Here is a 9,997-nt window from a genome sequence, read left to right on the forward strand (position 1 = left end):
TGTGCCTGGGTTTGGAGTTGTTTTATTCCTTTTATTCTATATCTCAAACTTGAATGAGTCTGTCTGCAACTGAAGACCTGGAAGTTTGCATGGATAGAGTTTCTCTGTTAGTTACTGACAAGCTAAGTAGGCATCAGTGCAGTTCAGAACAAGAAGAAAGCTGAAAATGCACTGTTAAGCAATTCCAAAAAGCACTAATGCAGCTTCAGCCATTCTCCTTAGTAAAAGTACTCTGTGGTTGAACAAGATGCAATGTCAGGGTTAATTAGGTCAGCAGCTGGTGTCAACACAATATTTGTTGAAGGCTGCAACTCACCTGATGCAGCATGTTAATTCAGTAATGGCATCATGTGTAAAAAATGACATGTAACAGTTTTGTAGGATAAAGGGCTTTAATCTGCAGTGCAAGGTTGCTGTACTTCTGTGTAAGAGAAGGTTATAGCTGGACATGAGTATGGAAAACAGCTACACACAGGAAATGCCATGCTCTGTAACTGCTTATTGCCTTATTTGTTTCATACTAGCTATCAAAGGATTAGGATGGATTTTGAGGAATGTTAATGAAGCTTTAGAGATACATGTATAAGCTTTTATGAGAACAAGATTTTCCCCTACATTTCATTTCATTTGTGGCTAGATAATACCTTGCTTGAATGATCATTACAGATCCTAAGCGAGGCTCTTTGATAATACTTTCAGTAATTAATGCTTTACCTTTCAAAATGAATTAATTGACAGATCACTAGAACATCTTACCTGAGACATCCAATCAGTACTCCTTGGATCATAGCCTATTTTGTGTTTATCTGTGTATATTCCATTCAGTATTCTGCCTCTCTCATCACTAAACATGCAGTAAGCAGATATTAAAGCAAAAATCTAAATGGCAATATAAGTATTGCTAACACTTATTTTTCAGTGTTTGGATTCTTTGGTCATAAATAGATGAAGTTTTCTTCAGCTGATACTCTGGGCAATATGTATGTAAGCTCTGGTATAGGCTTAGAACAAGTAATGTCTTGTCTACAGTTACTTTTATACATGGCAGAAATTGCAATAGCGATAGCTGGCAGAATATGATGTTTAAAGAATACCTTCATAACCTGAGGTTGACTCCAACTGTAAAACTATAATACTGTGCAGACCTTTTCTTGGCTCCCTCAGTCAATTTTGGAAGGCACTTTGTATTGTGTGAGGAAAACTATTTGGTACCATCATTAGTAGCCTATCATCGCATGGTTGTAATCAGTTTCTATGCTATTTGACACCTCTCTTTCAGAGTCTAGCCCTCAACGGTCACATAGTATTTTTCCTGTATTTAATTCTTCATCTTTATTTGCTACAGTAACAACAGTCAGCTAGGGACAAACAAAGACCCCTGCCACAAAGTGCTTAAAAACTTTTGAGTCTACAGGTAACTACAAGCACTGACTGCCTATGGCTGTCTTTGTCAGTGCCTACCTCAAAGGGTCCTATACTCTTTGCTGGTTTGTAGGCAATAAAGATATTTTTGGTTTTGGGTTATTTTACAGCAGCCCCATTTAATTTAAGATGCTAGTGTGTTGGTTAGTATAGTTTCAGTTCTATAGTAAACTTGTGACCAGGTGAAAACCCCTCAAACTTTACTGTTTAAAAACGGCTTGAGTTTTCCCTGTTACTCGTCTTAATGACATGAGGGACTCCACAGTCTTCAGCATGCTTCCTGTGATAGGAGACATTGCTGCTGGACCCCAATGGATGGTAAGAAGATAGCATAGCCTGAGGAGGTGGCAGTCACTGTGTCAATGGGGCCAACACATGACAAGCTGTGAACCAGTCAGCTGGGATCCCCCCAGCTAGAGTCACATGCTCATCTGGTGTTTTAAGAGAGGTGATCTTAAATGCAATATGGACTTCATTCTGTCAAAAAACAAGATCTGTTGTGCCAGAATATGGAAAGTTTGAGAAAGTTATGATTAGCAGTGTACTCATCTGATATTTCCCAACCTGTGATGTTATTTACCAATACCACAGCAGGTTATTAGATTGCCTTAAGTACCAGATTAATTTAATTAGGATTGTCACGACACAGATGTAAACATGAAATACTGTGGAGTAATTACTGACAAAACAGCTAGTTCAGAACCTCTGTATGGCATTTTGCTTCGCTACTGTTATCGCAAACTGTTACAAAGATGTTAACTACTATCACAAAGATACACACTAACTCAAGATTATATCACTCAAGTTTCTTAATATTAACCAGCATCTGTTTATTTCCACTACAACTGCCACAGCATTGTCAGTCACAAAGATTCCAAAATTATCTGAAGATGTCACACTGTCCTCGGATGCTTAAAGTGCTTATTCACAGTTTTTCCATTCTTTCAGCCAGTGTGAGTAGAAACCTGAAGCTGAGATTCTCACACACCAACAGCTGGAATGTTAGCCAAACCACGAAATATAACATGATTCCCAATATCAAAAGGTGTTATCAGATCTTAGTTCAGTGCTGGCTGAAGAGTAAGGATAAGATTTTACTACATTTTGATTTAAAAACTTTAAAATAAATACAGGTACATGCACAGAAAATAAAAATATTATCACAAGGGGCCAGCAGTGCTGCAATAATAACAACAACAATAGAATCAGTTTCCTCCTTCCAGTCCTTAGGAAGCAAATCACAGATGGCTATGGGTCCTTACCACATCAAAATGTAAAATGTCTTTGTACATTTGCTCATGAAGCAAAACATTCCTACACCAAAATGACAGCAAGATATTTGTATGACAGAAAGCCCATTGGTTAACAGTTTGTTCTTTTCATGGATGTTAATGTACAAAGCAGGAACAAGAGTAGGATAGCAACGTGGATAAACCATTAGGCAACTATTCTGCTGACCTCAGTACTCCTGGTTCAGTCATCAAGCAGGGCAAATGATTCTAGCCAAGTCATTTCAGCATCTCTCTGTCTGTAGCACAGGACCATCAAATTGACTTTCTTTGCTTTGACACTTCGTGATAAGATGTTTAAAAGCTAAATTTCACCTAGTACTTATGTGTTGAATACTAAACAGGGGCAAATATCAGTGGAAACACATGCTCTGGAGATAATAAATTATCACTGCACAGAGGTGTAATAGAAGTGAGGTGTTCTCTTTCCAAATACTGAAAACAGCAAGTATCTCAACACAATTGTGGAGTCACTTCAGGAAGAATAGAGATTTCCACCCACCACTGAAAGCCCTAAGAAAAACCCTTTATTATAATTTTTAAAAGAAGACTTAAAAGCACACTACTGCTTCTACAGGGCTATTTCCAGAGCAAGTCTTCCAACAAGGAAGCCTTCATAATATTGGAATAAATAATGCAATGCAATTCAGTATTTACTAGGAGCGCTCCCCTCGGTTGCTCATTTCATACCACTGATGCAGCACTAAGCATGACACTTCTAGTTACCAACAGAACTGCTTCTGCCTATCACCCATTATGCCACAGCTCTTATCTCCTGGGCCATAGCATGTCAAATACTTCTACATAATTAAAGCCACACTGATTGACTGGCTAATAATATCACAGGGATAAGCTGCTTTTAAAAGCTTCCATATCTTTAATCAAGAGTTATGTTCCAGTAACACAAGCTGTGTGTCTAAAGAATTGTGTGTGTGTGTGTATGTATGTATATAAACTACATTCTTTCTTTTTTTTTATCCACAGCTAAATAATGACAAGAAAATATTGTTATCCTCTGATTTCCCCTTGTAATGATAAATCATGGACTCTACAAAGGATGGAAGAAGCACTTAGTGAGGTAGGCAACATGCACATTTTCATTATGTATGGAAATTATAATTTATATTCCTCTCTTGACATAAACCTTTATTGCACAGGCCCTTATCAGCCATTGGTTCATTCATGTCTGGGATTTCTGATGTTGCGCTGGGCTTTATTTAGTGATTAAAAAACAAAACAAACAAAAAAACCTGGAGAAGTCAGAAATATACGATCAAATGAATGACAAGGTTTGTGCCTTATCAGGTTATTTTATATTTTAATGTACTTTAACGTTAATAATTTATTCTTTTTAAATGTAAATCTGTTAAGAGTAAATTTAAATATGAAGGCAAGCAATTCTGGTAGCATGGCAACAACATGCTATGCTACAAAGTAAGAATTTGGAAATTTTGCTTCTTTCCCATCCTGGATCAGGTTATAACAGTGGAAATACTTGTGTTCCTTGTGAGACTGCACTTACAATTATTATTACATTGGTAGTTGCATTGGGCTTGGAAACAGTATGAGCATTAACTACTGGGGCAGAACTTGCACCCTCACTTGAGACAATCCAGCAATCACAAAACCCAGTTGCAAGTAGTGTCAAATCTCTGAAAACCTTTCTGGCCCAGGAAATAGCAGTCAGGGTGGCCATCCTTAAATAGAAAAGTGACAGATTAGAACAAAACATTAAAATATATATATAAAATCCCTCATTCCCAGGAGAGAGATTTAGTGCGTATTTGGTAGCTGTAAAGCAATCTTCCTTCTGAATGAGAAACAAGCAATTCCATTTTCATGTATTCACTGTGATGTGTTGAAAGGGCATCCTTTTTTGCTTTATAAGTATGAGTTTTGAGGCCTGTTTTAACATTTAACTAAAGCAAAAGGGTTCAATTTCCCTTGCACTGAAGTGTTATTTCTGTGGTAGCTAGGATCAGTGATTCTAGACAGTAATGACAACTACTTGGTATCATTTCACTCGTTGAAATCAAACAAACAAACACAGAAAAAGAGAACAAAAAATGAAGCCATTCCAGAACAGAATCTTGTCTGTGCAACTGTTCTTTTTAGTTGTTCCAGTTTCTTCAGTAACCAGGTGCTCAGTTAGGAATATATCACCATTTTGTTGGGGCAGGAGAAGGCAAAATTAACTAGCACTTCTGAGACATGTAAGACAGACTAACCAGTAACATACAGCAGAGGAGGCTAATTTTGAACAGCACAGTGGGAGACAGAAATTCCACGCAAACCCCCTTGTTTCTGTCTAATGGATGAATGTAGCAAATACATGGAGGGCTGTGGGGGAATCCTATTTTATTCCATTTTCTTTCTCTCATATAAAGATAAGATATTTCACAGAATCTGAACACTGAATACCAAATAGAGCTACTCTTTCTGGGATTATCTTTTGCTTAGGTAGGTGCTGTCCTTGTGGAACTTGGGCTTCTCCCTCTGTATTAGAGCTTGTGTAGTGATGGGGGAAAAAGCTGTGTAGCGTAAAAATACTTGGCTAAATGGTTTGTACTTAAGAGAGAAAAAAAAAGGCATACAGGCTGAATTTTTTGTTGTTTGGTAGTTGGTTATTCAGATTTAATGCACACAACACAGCAGTGGCTTTGGTGACTTCAGTGACTAATGTTTATAAATATCTAAAGGGGGCAAAAGGAGAGGCCAGGTTCTTCACAGTGGTGCATAGCAATAGGGCAAGGAGCAGTGGCCCAAAACTTGAGCACAGGAAGTTCCTTATAAATATGTGGAAGAACTTCTTTACAGTAAGGGTAACAGAGCGCTGGAACAGGTTACCTAGAGAGGTTGTGCAATATTCTTCTCTGGAGATATTCAAGACCCATCTTGATGCCTACCTGTGTGGCCTATTGTAGGGAACCTGCTTTAGAGGTTGGACTCAGTTTCCTCTTTAGGTCCCTTCCAACCCCTGCAGTTCTGTGATTCTGTGACTTCATAGTTTTGTGTTTCATTCCATTTGAGGCAAGTATCACCTTGACTAGAAACCCAGCTAATGTCAGCCAGACTCTGTACCTCTAAATATTCCATCTTTTGGAGCCCACACTTCAAAAATTCATCACTTCCTCCTCCTCAGAGTATTTTCACACACAGACTATCACCACCAACAACACAGATGTTATCATGTTGTGACCCCTCTTCCCTCCCCCCGCCCCCCAACAGTGCTCCTCCTTTGTGATGTGCTAATAATATTTCTCTAATCAGTTTACTAAACTCCTAAAGTAATTCAGCATTTAAAGATTTACAGGCCTCTCTGCTTTACATAGACAAGCTTTCCCTGAGCTTTATGACCAAAATCAATCCAAACTTTCCTGCCCTGTTGCAAATGCTTCCTGACAAGAACAGTTGGTTCCATCTGACTTTTCGTGTGCTTTCTTTCTTCCTTGGTATGAAATCCTACAATACCTTCATCCTCTCCATGATTAAGTATTCTTGGTGCTACAGGGCCACTAGTGGCCCCCTGTATGGCAGGAAGCCTATGGACTTCTTTCTATAGATCCTTAGGGATCACATCTAAGTACAGTATGTTTGTGGAAAATTAAGGTAACGTTTTCACTATCTGTTACCACTTTGTTAGTGCAACTAAGGTTTATATTAACTGTTAAAAGCCTCAGATATGAAAGGTCTTCTCCACTTATGCTCTTAACATTGTGAGATGTGAAGATGAAAACCTGTATGTAAGAACATAAATTCTCAATCTCTGCTTATCTGCTAAAATATGAATTTTCTGTTCAATTTTTACTGGAATTACTATCTCACTAAATCTTCAGGGAACCTTGCAGTGTCACGCTATGATAAGCACTTGGCTGTCACTCACAACAAATCCAAAGTAAAACAACATTAAAGCAGAGATGACTCTTTACAGGCACTGCAGCAAGACTGCCTTACAGAAGAAAAGGGAAATGAACCCCCAAATCCCCAAGTCATCTTGTTACTTGGTGTTCTGGATTGCAGTGGTCAAACAGCTAGACCTGCAAATCTACCTGAACAGTGTCACCTTCCATGGGTTGTGTTACAAATCCACTGTAGGACTGTAAACTGTGGGCTATGCTTATGACAGTGAGAAGTAACTTTCCTTCTATGACTACAAAATGTTAGCTGAATCTAACCACTGAACTTAGGTGAAAGAGTTCCACTAATTCTTCAAGGATTACAAACTCTTAACACACGAACGTAGAAAATGTAGAAGTCATAGAAGAAAAACTTGCAGGGTCAGGTCTCTCAACTGTAGAAATGTTTTAAGAAAGAAAACCTAGCAGGTTTTACTCTTTGAAAATGATCAGGGTTGTGATGCAACTGACTTGGGGAGAGGAACTTTCAGAAAGGTTGTAGCTGACAAAAGTGTTTGAGAGGCAAATCTTTCCAAAAATAGCTTAGAAAACTGGAAATAATGCTAGTGACATGTTCACAAATGCTCCCAATGTCAATTTACAAATGAAGGTCAAAATTACTTCAGTCGATGAACAGAATAGAAATATTCAACCTGTCTCTTAAGAAATAAAACAATAGCAAGTTATTCCTATGTGGATGAACCTTAATTACCGGAGTCTGTAATTGGAAGTACTATTCTCCAAGGGAAGCTTCATCTTTAATACTTCAAAACAGACAACTATCCCATAATACTCCTTCCTGTAATCACCAGTGGGAATCCAGTTAGATATCAGAACTGCAGAATCAGTGCTATTTGAAAATCCCTATCTAGACTACAAACCCCATACTGCTTACAACTGCCATACTTCTTCCATCCAAGATTTTTGTTTGTTTGTTTTAAATATAGATACACACACACACATCTCTTTAGCAAACTTTCTTTTCCTCTTTATCTTATCTACCACTGTTTTAAAAGCAAATGATCCCTTCATGCATGAATATATTTTAGAGTATGCATCTCCAGCATTACATCACACAGCCTTATCATATGAGAATGATGAGACTTCCATCTTCCCATCTTCACCTACAGAGCTTCTAGTTCTTTCCCTTTTGCCTAGGTGGAAGTACCTATTAATCCTGCAGTTATCTGTAGCATCTCTGGTCTACTCTAACTCACTCCTCTTGAAGTGCAAGTCATTCCTCTCTGCTGCAGTAGGTGAAGACAGTAAGTACTGCAATAAAAAAGGAAACAAATGTAACGTACTCAAGTGACAGTGCATTTACCAATGAGCATCAGGAATAAATGCTTTGTTCCGTATTTGTTTTTACCAATGGTATAAGATCTTTCTTCTGGAAAATGGTACCATTAAGAGATGAGACTCAAATTTTGAGAAAACTTGAAATAAAGCCCTCTCCTCACAGATGCCATAATAAAGTTTACATGCCGTATGTTTAGCTTCTGCAGGCAGGACAAACCTGAAGCACTGAACGTTTCAAGACATGCATGGTGCTTTCTGGTGTTGCTTTTCACACAGTCTTCAAAGGTAAATAGGTCATCAGGAAAAAAACAAATCCATCAATGAATAATCCTAACATTTGGATGCTCTCCCCAGTAGATGAAAAGCATTTTCAAATATCCAAAGGACTTACAATGAACACTTTAATCAGCAATTGCATGTTTTGTGAAGCATCAAAAAGTCATGGATTTGGGCTATAAGAACTACTGCTATGTCTCTTGCATTAAGGTTCCAAGGCTTTAACTGCCTGTGACAGGAGTGCCAAAAAAACACAACCAACTACTTAGAGAGTGCATTCTTCCTTTTGTCTGCACCAACATTAAAATATGAATTTATCAAGTAAATATCTCCTCTGCAGGAGGCATATAGTGACGTATTATCAGCAAAGGTAGTGATATTTGGCCAGCGTATCATACTGATACTACATTCTGTCTTAGCTGAGATACATGGATAGGTCTTAGAAGGGAAGCACTAGTTCCTCCTAAAAAAGTTCTGTGTCATGTAACATCTACTTCCTGTATCAGTTAAGGATAGGCACAAACGTACAGGATGTTTGCAGGATGATATGAAAAGTCAGGTTGGAAAGAACACTGGAGGTGTCTTGTCCAACATTCTGTTCAAACCGTGGTCTTCAGAAGGCCCAGATCTGCTTGTTCAGGGTATTATCCAGTCTGGTCTTAAAAATCCCCATCGATAAAGACCACACAACCTCTCTGGGCAACCTGCTCCCATGCATCGCTGCCCTCATGGCTGAAAAAATTCCCTAAATATCCAGCTTGAACATCTCTTGTTTCAACACGTGCCTGTTGTGTCTCATTCTCTGCTACACACCACTGTGAGGAGGCTTGTTCTAATTTCTTGATGTCATCCTTGTAAGTACTGGAAGGTTGTCCCCCTACCCTTCCTTTCTCAAAGCTGAGCAATCCCCACTCCCAAAGTCTCCTTTCACAGGGCCTGGCCTCCAGCCCAAACCACTTGGGTGGCCTCTGCTTAACACACTCCAGTTCCTAAACATCTTCCCTGTACTAAGTGTGCCAAAAACTAAACACAATTTTACAGATACAGTGTAATTAATGTAGAGTAGAAGGGGATAATTACTTCCTTTGGTCTACTGGCTGCGTTCCACACAGACCGAGATGCTGCTGGCCATCTTTGCTGCTACGGTACACATCTGGTTCTTGTGCAGCTTGATGTCCACCACAGCCCCAGAGCCCTCTCAGCAGTGCTGCTCTCCAGCCTCTATTGCTGCAGTGGCTTAAAGCATGGGCTATTTTATTCAAGCATGGACTCAATAAGAAATAGATACAAAAGATCATTAACTCTAGGCTTCCCCAACTGAGGTTGGGTTCAAGGCTTCAACCAACATTTAGTTCTGAACAAGAAGATCTTAATTTTTCTCTGTGATGTGATAGCCAGGAACAGATCCCTTCTTGCTGGATTTCTTCACCTTCAGCACAAGAACATGACATGGAAGAGGCTTAAGCAATGGTATTTTGGGAAATTAGCAAGCATTCTTGTCAGAACAGCTGGAGAGATGGTACAATTACACTTCTTGAAGTAGTTTCTCATGTTTACAGCCTTACTCAAAGGTTACTTTTTAAGGACCTAGCTCTTGTTAAAATTGATCTCCAGCCTCCAACTTCAGCTGGCATCAACCAAGTAACTCCACAAAAGATCACTCTTCAAGATGCCCCCTTCCCCCCCTCCCCCCCCCCCTTTAGAATCATAAGGCTGACCAAAAAAGCTTCAGCAACCACGACGTTTGCAGGAACTCTTTTTCTTTATGATTAGAGGATCAGGGCGAAGTAATAATGCAGCTGATGGTTAGGGGCA

At 39.0% G+C, this 9,997-nt stretch overlaps 1 protein-coding gene across 2 annotated transcripts in view; it reads right to left on the bottom strand.

Annotated features, from left to right (window-relative positions):
* Positions 1–9,997, bottom strand: part of APBA2 (amyloid beta precursor protein binding family A member 2) — an 84,005-nt gene that overhangs the window by 72,024 nt on the left and 1,984 nt on the right. The gene's annotated exons all lie outside the window — the stretch shown is intronic.

The sequence above is a fragment of the Excalfactoria chinensis genome, chromosome 10 (genome assembly GCF_039878825.1).
Source record: "Excalfactoria chinensis isolate bCotChi1 chromosome 10, bCotChi1.hap2, whole genome shotgun sequence".
NCBI lineage: Eukaryota > Metazoa > Chordata > Aves > Galliformes > Phasianidae > Excalfactoria > Excalfactoria chinensis.